This window comes from Theropithecus gelada, chromosome 1 (assembly GCF_003255815.1).
Source record: "Theropithecus gelada isolate Dixy chromosome 1, Tgel_1.0, whole genome shotgun sequence".
In the NCBI taxonomy this organism is placed as follows: Eukaryota; Metazoa; Chordata; class Mammalia; order Primates; family Cercopithecidae; genus Theropithecus; species Theropithecus gelada.
In genome coordinates, this window is record NC_037668.1 from 110,207,154 (window position 1) to 110,230,084 (window position 22,931).

Here is a 22,931-nt window from a genome sequence, read left to right on the forward strand (position 1 = left end):
TCTCAGTGAGATAATATGGAAAATCATCCACTGACGATGAAGACCAGGAAGAGATACTGGGAATTTGAGGAGAAGGAAAAATTGTGAAATAGTCATTTAGGAGAGAGAGTGAATTGACTGAGAGAAGCTGTAGGACTGATATGGGCACACTGAAGTTTAGCAGTCATGAATCTGAAGTAAAGCAGGCCAGCATGTGGCAGTTGATCCCAGGCCAGAGACGAGGGATGTAGAATGAGGAAAGGAAAGCATCTAGAATAGTTCCCAAATTTGTGCCCTGAGCAACAGGTAGAACTGGTGCCAGGGGATGTAAGTGGAGACACAGGTATAGATTGAGGAGTAGAAATGGTATGAATTGAGTTTTTAGGATGTTAACTAAAAAGTGCCTGTAGGATATCCAAGCGGTCTAGTATTCAGAATTTTAGGTTTGGTGAGATAAATTCACATCACCGACACATATAAACATGAATTGAATGCAGTTGGCCAGGTAGGATGTTTAAAATAAGCCTCATTGTAGTGTTTGCTGGGTGTAAGATGCCTGTGGGGGTGCTGAGTTATTAATGAGCATAGCATGAGAGTTATTCAGAAGTGGGGAAGCAAAGGGGTTTTTGCAGCATGAGAGGTAAACAGAGCTGAAGAGCTATACCCAATTGTTTGACTGAAGGTCATGGAGCGTTTGAGTCCACTGGTCCAACAGCTCCTCTGTATTGGTGTTGCTTTAATTTCCTTAACACCTATTACCATTTTACTTAAATACTAACCTATTTTAATTTATTTTGAAATCCTTTTTGAGTCAGATGTCAATTGAACAAATACCTAACTGAATATTGTATTCTTCCAGCTTTCCCTGTACACAGAAATATTTCTGTCACATAGAAGGTAGTTAACACATATGTGCCAACTGATTTATTGAAAGTACAAACAAAAATGTTTTTATCAAATTTGTTATGTTAAAAATCTATGATGTTATTATAATTGTATTTTGAAAGAAAATGCCTGTGTTTGAATATTTTTTATAGATGTTAAAAACCTGATCCATAAATACACCATTTCCTTTAAGTTTCTCAGATTTTAACATCTACTTTCAGCTCAATTTTTAAACAGATCAAAATTGGAATAAATGACAATTAGAACAGGATCCAATTCATATGTACTTCTCTGGTTTAATTATAGGAACATTTTATGATATCTAACAGATTTATACAATAGAATTTAATGGTGCATCACATACATGATAAAACTGAAATATTGAAATGTTTTATAGTTAAATTATCTAGAAAACAATTATAGAAACCAATAGTGTCAAGAAAATGTTTAGGGAATAAATTAAAGCATTTGATCATATGCATTAAAGCATTGGGCATAGTCATATCAGAGGAAAGAATGTTTTAAAGGGAACCATGTTAATACATTTTTAATAATATTTTATAAGTATATAGTATTAGATCAACTTCATATGATAGTGCATTTTACATATTAAATTAATCAGATCAACTTCATATGATAGTGCATTTTACATATTATTATTGAATCATATTCAAATTCAATGCTTTGTAATTGTATAAAACAGAACTGTCATTTTTAATTTTATAATATGCTAATAGTTAAATAATTTAGTATAAAAATTAATGTACCACTTTGATAATATACCAGGATTTATAGAAAATTAGTTTATTTTATCTTTTATTCCCAAATCCCTAAAATAGGTGTCAGCATGTGAAACTCAATTTATATTTTCTCTTATAAAGATTACTCTCGAGTGAATTTGAATACAATACTTTTGAGGATCTAATAAAAATTTCAACTTTGAAAATGAAAATGAGTGTATTGAAACATGATTTTCTGATGAATATGTGCGCTTATATTTTTGTGCTCTCTTGAGAGAAGGCTTTTTTCAACCCCAGGTTAGGTCATGTACAATGAGCAGTACTGGGATGGATTCAAATCCTTGCTTACTTATTTTGTGTTTGCTTGTGTATGTCTGTGTGTGCGCAGTTATGGTTAACACAACTTCACATAATCTTATGTATTTACATTTACTATTTTGCTATCATTAGACAGAGATAACCCTTGCTGTATTTTATATACATCTTATTTTTCCTCCTACTCCCAATTCGTCACTTTGTATTACAGACTCTGTGTGTAATTACTCGGAGGATTCTTTCCTTTACATCTGTACATGAATGCAACTAATCATCTAGTAAAATTTTGGTTATCTGTATACTCAAATAGCTTTACCTTAAGAAGGCAGAATGTGTAGCAATTCTGAGCGCAAACTTTGCAGTTAGGGTTTACTCTGCCATTTTTAGCTGTGTGATAAACTCTCTAAGTCTTAATTTCTCCTCTGTGATATAGGGATAACAATACACATAGGAAAATCTACATCATAGAGTTATCATAAATATAAAATGAAATAACATAGGTAAAACATTGAGCAACATGCTTTGCTTATGGTAAGTGCTTACTACACTGCCATTATTTTAATTAAGTTCAACTGGACTAACATTCACTTGGATGTTGTAGTGGACACCAATTGGAGTGTCTTTTTAGAACAGTATGATCTCCCTCTTTCTGAGAAAGGTGGGGATAGTCAGACGTACATAGTAATATGGCCTCTTTGATCAGAGTCAACAGGTCTAGGAGTAGAACCTGACCCTAACCATGCCAGTCAAGGTCCTTCTCTAGAAGCTTTCTTTTTTCTTTTCTTTTCTTTTTTCTTTTTCTTTTTTTTCTTTCTTTCTTTTTTTTTTTTTTTTGAGATGGATTCTCACTCTTGTTGCCCAGGCTGGAGTGCAATGACTCAATCCCAGCTCTCTGCAACATTGCCTCCCAGGTTCAAGCATTTTTCTTGCCTCAGGCTCCCGAGTAGCTGGGATTACAGGCATGTGCCACCATGCCTGGCTAATTTTGTATTTTTTAGTAGAGATGGGGTTTCTCCATGTTGGTCAGGTTGGTCTTGAACTCCCGACCTCAGGTGATCCGCCCGCCTCAGCCTCTCTAAGTGCTGAGATTACAAGGGTGAGCCACTGCATCCAGCCTAGAAGTTTTCAGACTAGAGATGGAGAAAGAGCTTTATTGAATCTCAGAGGGTGGAGCTAAAATATGTCACACTTAAACACTATAGGGAGCTTGTATAGTAGCATGTGAAGGGCTCAGAGAGAGAATATGGTTAAAGGCAGAAAGAAGCATTGCTTCAGTCTTTCATCCTGTGTTTATTAAGCACCTCTTTTCTAGATATAGCTATAGGCACTGAGGACACAACGGTGAGCAGCACCAGACAAGAGTCCTGTTTCTGGGGTTCATCAGCTGGTGTTGGAGATGAGTCTTACGGAATAAACACAACCAAGAGTGACTGACTGCACAGTAAGTGCTGTGAAGGGAGGGATAAAAGTCCATGACATCTTCTACAGAAGAAAGCAGATGTAGCCTAGGGAGTCAGAGAAGTCTTCTGGGAGTAAGTCACACTTGAGCTGATACAAAGAATCAGAAGTAGCTATCTAGGTAAAGATGGAGAGAAAGGTGAATCAGGTATGGGGGAAAAACATGGAGAAAGAATCCAGGCATTGGCTGGGTGTAGTGGTTCATGCCTGTAATCCCAGCACTTTGGGAGGCCAATGCGGGAGGATCACCTGAGGTCAGGAGTTTGACACCAGCCTGGCCAATATGGTGAAATCCCGTCTCTACTAAAAATACAAAAATTGGCCGGGCGCGGTGGCTCAAGCCTGTAATCCCAGCACTTTGGGAGGCCGAGACGGGCGGATCACGAGGTCAGGAGATCGAGACCATCCTGGCTAACACGGTGAAACCCCGTCTCTATTAAGAAATACAAAAAACTAGCCGGGCGAGGTGGCGGGCGCCTGTAGTCCCAGCTACTCGGGAGGCTGAGGCCGGAGAATGGCGTAAACCCGGGAGGCAGAGCTTGCAGTGAGCTGAGATCCGGCCACTGCACTCCAGCCTGGGTGACAGAGCGAGACTCCGTCTCAAAAAAAAAAAAAAAATACAAAAATTAGCCAGGCATGGTGGCGGACACCTCTAATCCCAGCTACTCGGGAAGCTGAGGCAGGAGAATCACTTGAACCCGGGAGACTGAGGTTGCAGTGAGCCGAGATCATGCCATTACACTCCAGCCTGGACAGCAAGAGTGAAACTCCGTCTCCAAAAAAAAAAAAAAAAAAAAAAAAAAAAAGGCAGGGAGGAACACGTAGCCTTTAAGAAACTGAAAAGAAAAGTTAAGTGTGGAATGGAGGTTCAGAAAATAGGCTCTGAATTCAAATTATGTGGCTTCAAACAGAGACCTACTAATAATTAGCTGTGGCTCTTTGGGTAAATTGTTTAAACACACTCTGCATCAGTTTCCTCAACTGCTTAAAGGGATGACATAGCAATCTCAATGTGGTCTGTGAGGACTGAGTTAAATATTATATGCAGAGTAGTAAGCACAATGTGTTCAGCATGCATTAAGTGTTCAATGTCTACGGACAGTCTCTGACTTACGCTGGTTCAACTTACTATTTTTCAACTAGATGGTGAGAAAGCAATAAACATTCAGTAGAAACTGTATTTTCCGTACCCATACAATCATTCCGTTTTTCACTTTCAACACAGTATTCAATAAATTACATGAGACAGTCAATAATTTATTGTAAAATAACCTGTGTGTTAGATGATTTTGCCCAACTATGGGCTAGTGTAAGTGCTCTGAGCACATTTAAGGTAGGCTAGTCTATGACGTTCAGTAGGTTAGATGTATTAAATGCAGTTTTAGCTTACAATATTTTCATCTTATGATGTGTTTATCGGGATGTAATCCCGTTGTAAGTAAAGGAGCATCTGTATCTGCTATCATAGAGGGTAAGAGTGCTGGAAAAGTAGGCTGAGAAGTAGCCGAGTGCATGAGAGGTTATCAGATTTCCATTTTGGACACATCACCACGTCTGCAAAGTAGAAAAAAAGATTTGACAGAGACAAGATTAGATAGAGAAGCCAGTTAGGAGGCAATGGCCATGCTACAAGGCTAGGTAACGGTAGCTTGGATGCGGAGGATGACAGTGGAGAGGACAGATTTTAAAGTGTTTGGGAAGTGAAATCTGTAGGACTTGGAGACAAACTGGAAGTAGAATGTAACGGAGAGGAAGGTGTCAGGAGAAGCAGGAAAGTTCTAAGAGGTGAAGGAAGAGGTGAAAGGTCAGGAAATGCAAGTACAAACAATTATAATTCAGGATAATAAGTCTTACTGAGGAAATGGGAGCAAATTGCTATGAGAACCCAAGAGAGAGTATGTTTGTAAACAGTCTGAGGGTCCCTGGGTATTTCCATTACAGATTTTGGGAAATTGCTGGTTTTTTGAACTCACTGTCAAAATAGACCAAAAATAATGTTGAGATTATGTTCTTACGCTTTTCTCCAAAAAATCAGGTGGTGACTCACTGAAAGCACAACATTTATATATCTGAGTGCTTTATCTTTATGCTTCATTATTTTGTCAAAACTCTGAGGCCACCATCCTTAGCAAACTAACACAGGAACAGAAAAACAAACACTGCATATTCTCACTTACAAATCAGAGCTAAATGATGAGAATAAATGAACACAAAGAAGGGAACAACCAATGCTGGGGCTGACTTGGAGGTGGAGGGCAGGAGGAGGGAGAGAATCAGAAAAAATAACTGTTGGGTACTAGGCTTAGTACCTGTGTGATGAAATAATCTGTACAACAAATACCTGTGACATGAGTTTACCTATATCACAAACCTGCACATGTACCCCTGAACCTAAAATAAAAGTTAAAATAACAACAACAAATCTTCTGCACTTCACTATACAATATTCAATGCTGATTTTCAGATACAAAACTATAATTAGGAAAAGCAAGCATTTCTGATAGACAGTGCAGACAACAGATATTGGACCCTTAATGGATCTTACCAAGCAGATAGTTATTCTGTCTTCCCTGAGGGAAGTAAGCAGAGGGGTGGAGTGGGGGCAGTGTTCACTCCATGCTCTGTTCCTTCTGTGAGAGAAGAATTTCCTCTAGGGCAGTGGCCCCCAACCTCTTTGGCACCAGGGGCTGGTTTTGTTGAAGACAATTTTTTTTCCACGGACCAGATGGTGGAGGGAGATGATTTGGGAATGATTCAAGTGCATTACATTCGTTGTGCATTTTATTCCTGTTATTGTTCCATTGTAATATATAATGAAATAATTATACAACTCACCATAATGTAGAACCAGTGGGAGCTCTGAGCTTGTTTTCCTGCAACTAGATGGTCCCATCTGGGGCTGATGAAAGACAGTGACAGACCATTAGGCATTGGAGTCTCATAAGGAGCGTGCAACCGAGATCCCGTGCGTGCACAGTTCACAATAGGGTTTGTGCTCCTATGAGAATCTAATGCTGCTGCTGATCTGATGGGAGGCGGAGCTTAGGTGGGAATGCAAGTGATGGGGAGCAGCTGTAAATACAGATGAAGCTTTGCTTTGCTCACCTGCTGCTCACCTCCCTCTGTGCAGCCCGGTTCCTGCTGTACCATCCATGGTTAGAGGTTGAGGATCCCTGCTCTAGGGAATCTAGAGGCAAACGTACAAGCATGTCCCCCACAGCAGGATGATGCAGCAAGTTAACACTAAAGAATTGAATGAAGTTTCTTCTGAATGTGTGAGAGCTATACTTCATTTTTCATAAAACAACAAAAGAAATTAGGCAAAAATACTTTCTTATTTAATAATTTGGAGTTTATGCAAACAAAAAAATAAATAATGCAAGTTTTAAAAATGCTAATAAAATTTGTATTTCTGAAAATTGATTCAAAAATATATATCATTGTTTGACAAAGAATAGCTGTAATAATAAACTGTAGTTTTACTAAAATTATAAAATTCACTGGAGGATATAAAAAAGAGGCAGCAATATTACACAATCTTTAGTTAGGAAACTGAAAAAAAATTAAATAAAAACTCAAACCACGAAATCCCTAGCTAATGTTGAATATGCAAACACTTAGTTCTATTTTTTAAATGCAGTTTTGTTTGTCTGTCTGTTTTGTTTTATATCGTGATTTAAGATGTCAATTCTTAAAGAAATTATTCTCTAAAACTTTAGAATTTCAAAATTCTCATTCATATTGATGCCATGAGGTTCTACCATGAAAGTGAATTTTGATCATCCTAGTGTTCACTTACTAATACGTGTTTATATTATATGTGTGTGTGTATATATATATACACACATATATATATAAATGCAGTATGGTATGAGTTTTCTCTTAATGCCTTAACAAGTAGCCACAAACATTGTGGCTTAAAATAAATGTATCTCACAGTTCTGTAGTTTAGAAGGCTGACATGGGTGTCACTGGACTAAAACCAACATGTCAGTCTAGCTGCATTCCATGTGGGAGGTTCTGGGGCAGAATCTACTTCCAGGCTCATTCGATTTCTTAGCAGGATTCAGTTCCATGCAGTTGTAGGACTGAAGTTACCAATTCCTTGCTGGCTTTTGGCCAGGCATCCTTAGCTTCTAGAGACTATGCGAATTACCTGCTATACTTCTCTGTGCCCCCACCTTCTGCCTCATCTTTCTTGTTTCCTAGCCCACATTTCTTTGACTTCATCTGGAAAGAGTCCTCTACTTTTAAAGCTTGTTTATTAGATCAGGTGTATCTGGATAATCCAGATGATAATAATCTTTCTATATTAAGGTCCATAACATTAATTACATCTGTAAAGTCCCTTTGCCAAGTAACAATGTTACATATTCACAGGTTCTGGGGATTCCAGCATGGAAATCTTGGGGAGGGGGTATTTTCCTACGTACCACAAGGATATATTCCCAAATAGTTATTTGTTTGAATCTTTGGAGTATTCATAGAGTCTAAAAAGTTTTTAAATAAACTAGTAAAAAATTAAAAAATACATAACATGTGTGCTGCATTTTCATAAGGAAATTTGTAAATTGTACTTATATTAGCTAACATTGTTTTATTTCTTAAATTACCATCAAATTATACATGTTTGGTAACTCCCTTTGAAGTAAATGAGCAACATTTATTCTCTATAAAACTTCCATTTTAACTAGGCACATTAGATATCATTAGTACAAATTCATTATAAATTGCATTCCAGATTTCATACAGGGTTTATTTACCCAGATCTTGTTATATATGAAAAGTTAACTAAGATAATATTAATATTAGTTTTAGTAAATGCCCTGCAGTTAACGAGAATCTACTTAATATGAGAAGCAATTCTTGCTTTCTTTTGTAATATTCACAATGGATGAATATCTAATCCATGTTTAGTTTATACTTATTAATCTAACCATTCTACATTTATTTTCATTCTAATGATATATGTAAATTCAAAAACATAATTTAAGGTAGATGGATTTTAAATTTCAAACTTTGGTACTTAATGTCATTAATTATGCTGAAAGGTACATGAATTCTCTATAATTACCTGGCTTATCACTATTTTAATGTAACATCCTCTTTTAAAAATGTAATTTTGGTTTTTTGGCATTAGTCTTTGATTCATATTTTATCCCAGCGCTGCAGTCTTGGATATCCCCTGCAGAGATGGATCTATTCCTAACAAGGTTTTTTTTTTTTGTTTTGGAACTTGGTAATTATTATAATACTGATGGCAATTCCTGTCACTCTTATTAGGCTATAGCTTTTCAAGGCAGAGTGGTGCTCCCTGATCCTTCTTAAGCCCCTGTTTAAATGTAAATTAGAGGAGACCAATTTACATTACCTATTCCAGGCATCCATATGCAATACCAGATTGCAAAAGGAAATATTTGTAAGGAGATAGCCCTATATTTATCTTATGACACTCATCACTATGACACTTTAGTGCTTGAGCAGCCAAACTAGAATAATTTCAATTATCTACCTAAGAAAAAAATAATCCAAAACAGACAGACTTTTGTGTCTTTCAAAGCTGGATTGAGTAAAAGGGAGTGAATTTTAGTGCTTTTGGTCTAATTAGATAGCAGTTTGGTCCAAAGGATTATTTGCATCCTTTCCTGAACTCAAGAGATTAAATGCCCTTAACTGAATTTTGAAAGGCAGAAAGAGACCTTAGATGGTCTGACATCACTTTTTCTAGTTTAGAATTTAATTTTTAGAATGTTCCAGCTCTAGGTAAATGATGGTACAGTATCGTGGGCAGAAGGCAATTATGAGCAGCATTCAAGGACAAAGGAGAAAGAAAAGCAGCAAGACCCTTCTCCCAGACTGCAGAAGGCAAAAAGTCAGTGAAAATTTGGATTTCACCTTTGAAGACAAAGTACATTTTTCTAAATTTTCATCAAGTTTTCTACTTAACTTTAACTTTGGTGATTTGGCATCCTATTAATTTAGAACTTGACTGGAAATTTTTCTTATCAGCTGAAGTGCAGTTATTATCACCAAACCTCCATCACCTGAAAATAGGCCAGGAGAAGCCAGGAGAACAGAATATGCTCCTTGTTGGTATTTAGTGAATGTAAAGTCTCATTGATATCCCTTACACAAGATGTCACCTGAAATCCTTGGATTGAGCCTCATTGCTTTCTCATTTATAATCTATGGAACTTTAACTCTCTGGGCCTAACTGTTTTCAGTAGCAAAACTGGGTCCATATTACCCATTTCACAGATTTGTTTTAATGGCTAATGGAGATCATGCTCATGAAGTCTTTTGCTTCTGTTTATTATGTAAGGGTACAATGATGGAAGATGCTATTAATGCTATCATATTATTTAATTAGATGCTCATAACAAATCTGTGAAACAGGCAAGAAAGGCATTATTATTATCATTTCTTTTAAAGAAATTGAAACTCAGAATTAGTTAGAAGCTTACTTGTACATGATGAAAGGTCCACAGTGATTTCCACCTCTCCAGGCTGCTTCTCAGCCATGCAGTTTCCCATCTAGATATGAAGGAAGCATAATTTAGAGTATCTTTTTTATTAAAGATATGGAGTCACCTATCATGTACATAACACACTGCTAAGTATGCCAGAGGAAACAGACAGCACAGTTGTTACCCACGCTTCCTGTTAATCAGACATGAGGCCTGTGATACTTGGTTTATGGCCCTTCTTGGCTCAGAAAGTTGACTCAAAAGCATAACCATGGTGTTGAGGTCAGCATTAGTGCTGCTGATAACATATACGCTGTTACATACCAAGGACTTGGTGCTAAAACTGGCTTTATTCTTCATTCTTCTATTCAAAATAATCATTCCTCATTATCCATTATTTTTCCTTTTCTCTCCTCATTGAGTAGACTTTTATTGGTAGATAAGCAGTTAAGCCTGACCTCTCTAGTGGGTAAATGTATTATTTCCTTTATGTATTTATTTTAATGTCTCTGAAAAAGCAAAATGATTAGCCTTGAGAGTGAAAATACAGATGATTTTTTCTGCATCTATCTATTGAAATTAACTAGCATTAGGTCCTTAGTAACAATGTTAATAAGCCATTTGAATTTCTCTTCCTTGACATAGAAATTAAATAGCACTGGTTGAAGAAAACATACATTTTTTTTTTCCCAAATGTTGGATTGTAAAGGGGAAGGTAGATAGAGTAGGATTGGAAAGGCATGATACCTTTCCTTGCCCAATGTAAGGGTCGTGGCTGACACTTCTATAACAAAAGACAGATTGACAAGAGAAAAGCATAGCAAACTTATTTAATCAAAATTTTATGTGACATAGGAGCCTTCAGCAATGAAGACTCAAAGACGTGAGGAAAACTATTTTTATGCTTAGTTTCAGTGAAGAATAGACAGCTATGTAGAAATGTGATTGGGCAACAGGGTATGATCTAATTGTAATAGACTGAGTGGGAAACCCAGAATAGCCTGCCCAGTTTCTTCTTGGCTGCTCTACGTAGCATTCCTGCCTCCTGGGTACAGGTAGGACCCCTCTGGAAGGAGGGTCTTATGACCTACTATCCAACAAGGTGGGTCACAGAATTTCTTTATGGCCAGCTCCTACACAGAAAAGTAGAGGAAGGTTAGAATAATAGTTTTAGGTTTTATAGCTTGCTTTGGAGAAGAAGAGTTCTAGTTTCTATGACCTGTCTTAGGGAATAGGAATTCTGCCTTTTGTGATGTGCTTTGGGTGAGATAAGGGCAGGAGATCACAGGGCAGGAGAAGGCCAGAGAGAGGTGGCTTCTGAGGCCTTCCAATCTCCTTCGGTTCAAAGTACTCTACATTCCAAAGCATTATACTTTGGGGTATAGTTTTCTGAGCCCCAACGGCAACTTTCTTATAAACTTTTTTTACAACACCAAACAGAGCCAGCATTATCTTTTGAGAGACACAAGGAGATGGCTGGCGTTCCCTGCAACCTGAGTATGTTGTCTTTGATCATATAACATGCTGACAGATGACTGTTGGTTACAACGATGTAAACATATAGGAACTAAGCAGGTAGATTGAGTTAGATGTTGGTATGTTCGTGTTTTATGTATGAATGTGTGCCTGTGTGTGTTGTGGGAGTGAGATTAGGTGAATTGGAGTTGCTAGACATTGAGAGTGGAAGAAAGAATAAAAGATACAATGGCACACACAAACAGTCTAGATGCTCCAAAACCCTAAGCCCTGATTTTGATCAGAATCCAGTGGAGCACACACTTTGTATGTCTCCTACAGCTTATCATTCTCCCTTTATTCCATTAGCTCTGTTTTAAATCTGTTGGGTAACAAGACAACTCTAGGGAGCTATGTTTTTTCCCCTCCAGTTTCATTTCAATATGAAGTCTGTGTAACTAGAAAACTCTGTTTTGAGGCAAATAGCATGACTCACACCATTAGACTATTTCTGAATGATGGAGAACCAGGTTGGTTATAGCAAATTCCAATAAGCTTCTTTTCTGAGCTTGTTCCTTATAGCTCAGTCTTAAAGTGTTTATCTTGCCATTGGGAAGATGGACTAGTTGTCTTAGGTTTTGTTTTGTTTAACTGAAATTATGCAGGCAAGAGACAGGAAATGGCCAGAATTGCCATTCACCATGTAAATGGGAACAAATAAAATCTTTCCAGATGCACTTCCACAAATTGTTGTTAAAAATCACAGAAGATTGCCCTTATTCTGAATTCTAGAAGTCTATCATATTTTAGAATCCAGAAAATATGATAGAGCATAATGAACTACTTTTCCAAGGTATCTCTATGGAATTTTAGGGTAAATTTTTCTCTTGTGATAAACTGGGATCATATATCCGGATTTTAGAATTGGAAGGTGTTTTATAAACCAGCTAATTTAACCACCTTTTAACAGAGATATTAACTGAATCATAGAGAGGCCAAAGAGCTTGCCTTATTTTGCATAGGAAGTTAGTGAAAAGTTCTGAATAAGAACAAATTTAAATCTCCAGGAAATCTCACATGTTGGAAAAATCTAGGCATTTTGAGGAAAAAAACATGATGAAGAAACTGAAAATTATTGCTAAATGAACTATAGTGAAGATACTCTAATTTGATTCATCTAACAACAGGAACAATTAAACTACTCTTTTCAGACTAAGTGATATGTGGCTTACCGATAATCCAGTTCTTTCAGCTGTAGCTACCCAACATGCCTCTTTCTGGTGAATGTCACCTCACAGCTGAAGCAAGTTTATGGGGCACTGCAGTTCCCCGGGCGCTCTTTGTTCCGTGAGGAACCAGAGAACTTCAGTCTCAGGGACTGTGAATCCACCACCTTTCATCAGTCTGAAATGCATTTTAAATCAATGTCAGGCTGGCTGCAAAATTGATGTCGCCAGCTTCATAGTAACTCCAGCTGTTCCACAGTCCCGGGAGTACCTATCCCAATTACATATGATAAAACATAAGAAATGAGCAAAAACAATAATTTTATGCTAGCTGACTGAGATAAGAGACAAAAAAGACAAAATTATAAAACTGCAGAATCGAAAACAATACTCCTAGCCAAAGCCAATATAGGGGGAAAAAAAACCCAAAAAAACAAAAAACAAAAAACAAAACCTCCTGGGCATATTATCATGGATGTAAAGAAAATATATATGGATAGAAGCTTTATGTTGCTATATATACCAAAGTAAAACTATTAAATTTTGGTGTCTTCTCTGGAGAATGTTGAAAATCTTTCTTTTTCTTTTGTCTGGCATTTCTGAAGCTATTTTTCTCACATCTGACTTTGGTTAGCCAGTATTTCAAACATTATTATACTGAAAACGTTATTATATTGAAAACTCAAGTAAAATGATTTTGCCTGTAGGTCTCAGATTCCACTCAGAATTCTTTAATTATTAGTAAAGAAGGTTTGATTTTTGCCATATTGAAACCAGTCTCCTTAATACTTAAAGGATGCAAATATTTTTGGTTTTAATTTCGTGTCACTAATGTAGTCATCAGAGTTTGTACATTTTGTTATTCACTATTTCCCCGATTGGTGATTACCTGACCAGTAGTGGAAAAGTCCTCCATGAGGTAGCGCTTAACACTATTTGCCTGCATGGACAATTTGGCTGAATGTGTTTTTGCTACACTGACAAATCTGAACACAAAGTGATGGCTTGATAATGTCCATTGCTTAATTGGCATCACTTGGAAAGTTGTAGAGAATTTTGGTATGCTGGATGATGCTTTAACATTGTTCAAAGTAGAGGGGAAGACCAGGTGTGGTGGCTCACACCTGTAATCTCAGCCCTTTGGGAGGCTGAGGCGGGTGGATCACCTGAGATCAGGAGTTCAAGACCTGCCTGGCCAACATGGTAAAACCCCATTTCTACAAAAATAGAAAAATTAGCCCTGTGTGGTGGTGGATGCCTATAATCCCAGCTACTTGGGAGGCTGAGGCAGGAGAATCTTTTGAACCAGGGAGACAGAGGTTGCAGTGAGCCAAGATCACACCACTGTACTCCAGCCTGGACAACAAAGTGAGACTCTGTATCAAACAAACAAACTGAGGGGAAAATAAGGTGTTTCTTGTAACCAGACATAAGGGAAAGCAATGAGTAAAAAACTAAGAACAAATAAAAATGTGACTATCTGAAAAATAAAGTGTAAGCCAATTTTTCTATCTCTGTCAGTTGCTTGGGAGAATTAGGGTGGAGGAGTGGAAAACAGGATTTATTTTTAATATATTGAGAAGCAACAAAGAGCAATGGTTAAACACTCAGATTGTGGAGCCAGAATTTCCGGGCTTGAATCTTATCTTTGACACTTTTCGCTGTGTCAACAATAGCAAACTGCTTAATCTAAGCTAAGTCTCAGTTACTCAGATCTAAAATGGGGCTAATAATAGCATCTACCTCATAGACCCATTGGGAAGACTGCATGAGATAAACCGTGTCTTGATCCCAGTCCAGGGCATGACCCTCTGTAAATGTTAGCTGTTATTATTATTAAATCTCAAGAGCGTGTTGTGGTTATATATGGGAGAGCTCTAAGGAAAACTGTAAAGCCCGACCAAGAGAATATAAAATTAGTTTTGTAGATAAAAGGGATTTGATAAGACAAATAAATGCTGCAATGGCTACAATGCAAACTTGCTGGAAATAGCTTTAAGAATGTGGGACGTAACAACCAATTTTAAGTTGGAAGAAAAGTAAGGTTATTATTTTTTAGGTCCAAGTAGAATTGCCTAATCGATTCCATACATGGTGTAAGACTATATGCCTGGCGTCCTTTCCCCACCTCCATTGTAGGGGGAAGGGTGGGAGATCTAGTAGAAGGTGACTTGGCATACTAAGCAGCACAATCTGTCTATTCATTCTCTCAGGAGATCCTGGTGAGACAAGAAGCTGCAGACATTGCTGGAAAGGGGACGCGAGTTTCCATCCAGTCTTCGTAGGCCAGAAAATCTTGAGGCCAGAGCAATGATTCATCACTAGACTATGCTCGCCCGAAAGGGAAGCCTGTGCTTTGGTAGTTAAACTGTTTGGTAGAGACTAAGTGGTAATATACAGGTGCACTTATAGTGGGGTCGAGGGGGCAGGTTCCCCTATGGGTTGCAGTTTCCATATCATTAAAATTGTTATAATCAAAACTTTCTCACTGCTGAGTTATAAAATTAAAAGCTATCACTTGTTTAAAAAACTACCTAGTCCAAAGTTTGGTAGGTAGTAGTCATAACTACAATTGCTAATTCCTTTCCCTTCACTTATTTTTTCAGTATTTTTTCCCACTATTCTTTTAGATACGTTCTTGCTTATAAATCCAACTGTGACATTTTATTGAGAGAAAGATGACTTCTCATTCATTTTTCTTGCCTGCATAGTTCAGTTGATAACCTATTGCTTTTCCCTTGGCATTGTACATTTCCTTTGTCTACTTTCTTGGTCCTGTGATGAATTGTCCTTTTCAGCTCCCTTCTGTGCTCAATATCTTCTATTTGCTCCTTCAGGTCCATTTACTACCTTCTCTACTCTGCTCTGCTTTAAGGACTCTATCAGTGGCTCCATGCTTTCTGGCTTCTGGATGGGTTTGACTAATGCAGAAAGGCAAAACATTGAATATGAGGAATGTATTTCATCAGCTCCCCTCCTATAGGGTCACCTTGGGCTGGCTGCGTTGGCAAGGTGGTCTTCTCTGTCTCCTTATTAGGGTTAACAACCCGGCTCCACTTCCCATCAGACCTAGTGCTGGCTTCTCACTGTTACTAACCCAAGACCTTAATAAGAGCTGCCTTTTAAACCCTCCTCTAATTACCCAATTTAAACCATGCTATCTCTTTCCAGCTAAAATCCTGAGACAGCATACTGCCTTTACGTTTGGATTCAACCATTCTTGAATGTCATTTTTCTATATTTAAATAAGCATGTATCTTACATTCAGAAAGCTTCAAATTGATAAGAAAAATCAAAGAACATTTAAACATATCTCAATATACATTGCTCTGGTTTCAAGGTTTCACTGATCCAATTATTAGGTGCCCCAGTGGATGAGTTTCTAATCTGTACGTACATTTTTTCATGTTAGTATAAAAGCTAGAACCTGGCTAATGATATAATATATGTTGTAAAATTTTATGTAAGATTACTTCCTTTCATGATTTCTTGTTTAGAAAATAGTGACTGATTGTCAATTAACTTTATAAATAAGATGCTTCCAGGTATAAATCTCTGGGATAGAATAATGGTGAGGTTTTATGTTCTGTGTATATATATTTAAATATACAGTAAACTTATATCACTAACCCAGACACTAGATAAAACGATAGGTTATTTTAGTACGTTGTAAATGAAATAGCTACTATTGAAAATTTTTATTACTTAAAATTCTAAAGATTTGAAATTAAGAGCTGAGTAGAAATGTATTCAATCATATAAAACATACAAAGAAAGGACGTTTATTAGAAATTAAATGTCCTTTTTAGAACTAAAAACATTTGACCCAGTAATCCCATTATTCGATATATACCAAGAGGAAAATAAGTCATTCTACCAAAAAGACATATGCACACATATGTTCACTGCTGCACTATTCACAATAGCAAAGACGTGGAATCCACCTAGGTGCCCATCAGTGATGAACTGGATAAAGAAAATGTGGTATATATACACAATGGAATACTATGCAGCCATAAAAAAGAATGAAATAATGTCCTCTGCAGCAATATAGATGCAGCTGGAGACCATAATCATAAGCGAATCAGTGCAAGAACAGAAAACCAAATATCACATATTCTTAATTATAAGTGAAGGCATGAGTTGAACGACTACCTATTGGGTACTCACTACCTGGGTGACAGAATCCATACTCCAAACCTCAGCATCACACAATATATCCATGTAACAAACCTACACAGGTACCCCTGTATCTAAAATAAAAGTTGACATTTAAAAAAAGAAATGAAATATCTTTTAGGCCGGGTGCGGTGGTTCATGCCTGTAATCCCAGCACTTTGGGAGGCCAAGGCAGGTGGATCATCTGAGGTCAGGAGTTCGAGACCACCCTGGCCAACATGATGAAACTCCGTCTTTACTAAAAATACAAAAAGGAGCCCGGCCTGGTGGTGCGTGCCTGTAATCCCTGCTACTAGGGAGTGCCGAGGCAGGAGAATTGCTTGAACCTGGGAGGCGGAGGTTGCAGTGAGCTGAGATCATGCCACTGCACTCTAGCCCGGGTGACAGAGTGAGACCCCGTCTCAAAACAAACAAACAAAACAAAACAAAACAAACACAACAAAAAGGAAGACGTGAAATATCTTTTAAAGATTAAATCTGTTTTTCACATTTGAGAAAAATCAAATGGACTTTAGCAAATACTTTACAAGCATGGCATAAGAAAATGTAAGTGACATAATGGTCAATTATGAGACTGACTTAATATTTTCTCTTATTTTTGGGTGCTCTGTTAAAATTCAGAGTTCTGTGTTACACTACAGCACATATTTTAGGAGTACTATTAGATGTGTGCTATAGTTGCTAATTAGTATTGGTAGTTCCTCAGTTTGTAGCCAATAGGGTACTAGATATTGGATCAGAAAAATATCTGACATGCCTTGATATGTGCACTCAAAAATCAAAAACTAAATATTTTTCTATGTTTCTAGAGAATTTTTAAAAAGATTACTTTGGTTTGTAAGTATTCTCTGGGAAACATAAATGTGAAAACCGAATTTAACTTTCTGGTGCACAAAGAACTGTCTATTTCTGCTTGTATGATGCCAAATAACATCATTATAAAAAACTTTCTGTGAAAATTCCAGTTTGTCCAAATGCTATTTTATTCCAAGTATAGTACTGTAAATGTAACGATAGTTGTGTTAATTATATGTTACATTTATGTAACATATATAATACATGATGTATTACAAATATGTATGTGTATGTGTGAATGTGTATATATGTACACACATATATATTCTATTTATTGATTTACTCAGGGAATATTTGTTGAGAGACATGGTCTCTGTCCTCATGGACATTACATGCAATTATGCATTTGTTATATATTTGAATAATTTTCTCCAGAAAGAACACTAGAATTTAGGACTATTTAGAAACATAAATAGGAAAATGAATGAAATATTGTTAATCGAGGCATTTTGAAAACAGTGGATTTTCTCTTAGTTTAGAAAATAACTAATCTCACATAAATCCAAATATTAGATCTCAAGATACCTTTTTCTCATTCCTACTTTTAATGTTAAATAAAAGTTAAACTGGGCCCGGCACGGTGGCTCATGCCTGTAATCCTTTGGAAGGAAGGACTTTGGGAGGCCGAGGCAGGTGGATCACCTGAGGTCAGGAGTTCAAGACCAACATGGAGAAACCCTGTCTCTACTAAAAATATAAAATTAGCCAGGTGTGGTGGCACACGCTTGTAATCCCAGTTACTTGGAAGGCTGAGGCAGGAGAATCACTTGAATCTCCGAGGTGGAGGTTGCGGTGAGCCGAGATCACACCAGTGCACTCTAGCCTGGGTAACAAGAGAGAAACTCCATCTCCAAAAATAAATAAATAAATAAATAAATAAATAAATAAATAAATAAATAAAATAAAATAAAAGTTAAACTTTCTCTGATCCTCATTTTGTAATTTTAGGGATATATTTTAACTATACTGTTAAGTTATTATAACCTACAAATTATTGCATTTGATCTTAATTTGGATGTCATTCAATAATATCTTAGAGGCACTTAGTTTTCATACTTACTTGCATTTTTGCTAGGAATTATAGTCTTTCTATGTTGCCAGAAAAATGGTTTCATTTTCTAAATGCCATGATCTGATCTCTAGTTTTATATATTATGCACAATTCGCAAATTTTAAAAAAATGAATAAATAATACATTGTCTATGGTGTATATTTAGGAGTTGCTCATGTAGGACCCAAGCAAGGGTATGCATAATGACAAGTTGGCAGAGGGCAATTCGGGGACCCTAGTGACCTCCCAAGATAGCTTCAAAGATTTTATTACTTTTACAACCATTGTAAAAACAAATAAGAAAACAATAATGGATAATCTGATAATAAAAATAAAGATAATAAATTATTAATGGCACAATAAAATGAGAATATTGTAGAAAAATGTAATAGGACTAGATACGATATAGCCCATAACCATACATTTAAAAAGGCATTAAATTGCAAGTGTTCCCAGCATGGTCACCCAAGTTGAATATCATGAAATAGATAATGGTTCACTTGATACTTCCTAAAGTTTAGAGAGCAGCAGGGGTAGAAAAATTCATTTGTCATTTGAGCTCTTATGAATGACTAAGAGAAATATGTTCTCATCCACATTTACCAGGCAACTGCAGGAAGAGTGGGAGGCACGTGGTGGAGGCCTGTGACATCCAATGCAAGAACCAAAAGATGTACAGCTGTTGATGAAGGAAGGGAATGCTGTTTAGTGTGGGTGGAGAAACAGTATCTTCGGAAAGGAAAGCTGGATCCTGGCAGGAAGGAAATTCAGATCATATGATTTTGATATTACTGATCCTGAAAATAGTATAGAAGTAGGTTTGAGTCTTCATAGAGTTTGTGTTCTTCTATAATCAACCCAACAATGGTTCTTCCTATCCCTCATAGATATGTTTGCAAAACTACAGTGCCACAAGGAGACACCTTTGGTTATCAAACGTGGCTCTGCATAACCATGCACAAGTAAGGAAGCACAGACCTGCCCTAAATAATTTTGCTTCATTAACCTGCAGGATTACTTTGAAGTGCTTTAAGTGGAAAAAAAGTTACAGGATATAATTGCTGAAAACTTTAACAGAATTTTCATAAAGCCTTTAAAAGTTTAATACATAAAAGATCAGAGAGGACTACTGGGGATTAAAAACTGTTTATAGAAGAAAACACAAAGAATAAGCATCTATGGGCCATTTTCTGTATGATGAAGGGTAAATGGATACCCAAAGGACTAAACTCTGAGTAGAGAGCTTTGGTATATTTATGACCTGTGATGGAAAGGATTGCAAACTCTGCTAGTGATACAAGGTTATTTAGAGTGAAGATGAATAAAAACTCAGAACCTAATTTCAGATTTAAAGAATATTTTTCAAATTCTTAACATACGTAAAGAGCTTTAAAACCCTTGACATGAGAGTGCATATAAGTAAGAATAATTTCATTGCTTGCTCCATTCAGTAGTTATTATATTCAATCTCAAGTAGGCCAGCATTTTAGCCACCAGTCAAGAGATTTCTATAAAGTTTGCGAGGTGCAGAAATCCTTGGCATGTATTTTATTGGGTGCTTTAAATGTACTATATAAAGCATTAGTGTGGAGAAATTATAAAAATTATAACACTCTAACCATTTCATTTTTAAAATGAGTTATCTGTATATTAAGTGCTGATGGTGTAAGTTAAAAGCCCATAGGGAGAGCTTAAATACATGAGTGGGGCACAAAATGCATGCTCAATTTCCATTTTTCTCTGGCCACTTTCAGGTATAATACATATCAATTAACTGCCTAATCCATTAACAAGGATGGTTTCTCACCTGCATGTGCCTAAATGGAAGTCTAGAAATATCCCAGTTCAAGACTGCAGTGGGTTGTTATCTTGCCTTTTTCCTTTAGTTTATAATTTATTGCTGAAATGAAGCCATACTGTGTCTAGTGTAACTGTACACTTTATTTGAGGGTGTAGAATTAGTATATCTTGATGAAAAAAAGGTTTTTCTGATTATGTACTTTGTGACATAGGTGAATATATCCAGAAAACTTATAAGACGAAAACTGCACAAGTTACTGGGTGTCTGAAGATGTCAGGAGGCAACATGGAATTTTTAATGTGCTGGAATGTAAAAGAACCACTTGCTGAGAGTAAGTAAGCCCTGTAATATCCACCCCATGCCAGAGCTAACTTCTGAGAGTAAAGTACTTGTGTTCATCAGAAGCATAACATGGGTGAAAATGAACTAAAACCATGGAATCTTCGTATGAAATAGTGTTACCATGAGCAAATGATGAAAGAATTCTCTAATGTGCAACCACTAGGACAGTTCTGCCAGCAGTTATGGAAGAGAAACTGAAGAAATCATGTGACACTCTTTGAGAACATAAATAAATTATAAAAAAAGAAAAAAAAAAGAAGTAAGCTAGGAGAACAAAGAGCTGGGGACCAGTACTTTTTAAGATTTAAGTTTAGGAGCTAAGCCTTGTCAGTTTTTATTGGTTAATAAGATTGAGGAAATAGGTGGCAAGTACAGATGGTAAAGAGACTATATTCTAGGTACAACCCTAAGAGCCTTCAAAGTGTATATCTTTTTTATGATTCTTTCCTAGAATGTTCTTTTTTCTTACTTGACAGTCTCTCAGAGGATTTAGTCCACTCTTCCAACTTTAATTTCCACCTACATCCTGATGACATCTAAATAAATATTTCCAGCCCCAATATCTCCCAGAAGTTCTAGATGTGAATTTCCAAATGTCTACTGGACATGTGCCTCCAGATGCTTTACAGGCATCTCAAACTCAACCTCTTTGTTGCTTCCTGGTCCTTCTGTTTTGGAGCTCCCTGTGTTCATTATCTTCCATCAGAAAAACTTTCCGATTATATTTCCCAAATATTTTACTAAGCCCACTTCCTTTCTTTCTTTTTCTGACAATATTGCTCTAGGTGGGATCTTTATCATTTATTTTCCAGATAATGCCATAGTTTCCACTTAACTGCATTGAGGCTGTCCTCTTCTCTAATCTGTATTCCACATAACTCTCAGTAATAGTTCTTAAATTGATACATACATGTCCCCACCTATTCTCCTCAAAATCTTTACATTGTTTCCAAGTTTCTAAACAAGTGGTTCAAACTCCTTATCTTGTACCATATCCACCAAAACCACTGGATTCAGTGGTTATTCCCTGAGGAAGACATGATTTTATGCCTCCTTTTTTTTACTCAAGAAATTCCCTGTTTACGATTATCTTCTGTCCAATTTCTTCTCATGGAACTTATACAACTTCTGGTTATGCTTTAATTCCCCAATCAAATACCACATCTTCTGTCCGACTTTTCTGACTCTTTTGTGCAATTACTATTATTATTTGAGATGGAGTCTCGCTCTATCAGCCAGGCTGGAGTGCAATGGCACAATCTTGGTTCACTGAAACCTCCACCTCCCTGGTGCAAGCTATTCTCCTGCCTCAGTCTCCCGAGTAGCTGGGATTCCAGGTGCCCACCATGCCCGACTAATTTTTGCATTTTTAGTAGAGAGAGTGTTTCAACATGTTGGCCAGGCTGGTCTCGAACTCCTGACCTGAGGTGATCTGCCCACCTCAGCCTCCCAAAGTGCTAGGATTATAGGTGTAAGCCACCGTGCCTGGCCTCTTTTGGTGCAATTATTTATTCTTCCGGGCTTACTTAATTTACTACTACCTATATTAAAACATGAACCAAATTGTATTAAAAGTCTTTTTAAATGGTTTAGTTCTGTGTATGGTTTTATCTGTTTCATTATTTCTTTTTAATTTATTCTTTAATTCCACTCTTTTCCTTTTGTGAGGCTACAAGATACTTGTAGATGAGACCTTGGTATAACTAGTGCCATGTATAGGATTCAACACATAGTAGGGTCTCAGTAAGTGTTTAATGAGTGAACTAGATAATCTTATAATGACAGAAAGATGTGAAAATAAGCGCCTGAGAGATTTAAGTAGCTGCTGTGGACTATGGGAAAAGTCATTGAATAAGAAGTAGAATGATTTTTTAATAATATTGAAGGTTTAGCTGAGACTGGAAGCCATATATTTATTAAGGGTCTGGTCAGCAGGTGCATTGCTGTAGGCAAGGCGGTGCAACGAAGAAGAGAAGAAAATTTAAGCTCCTCATGACAATAATATGGATCAAATAATTGTCCCAGAGGTCTCAGACAGTAGTTGATAAATGAAGCAACATTGAACCATGATCAAGGTGAGCCTGAGACCGTGAGTGTTGGTCCTGAGACCAGGAACCTCAGGACTAGAACATGATCCTGAGACTAGGAACACAGGTAATGTTCTAGGATAATAATCAC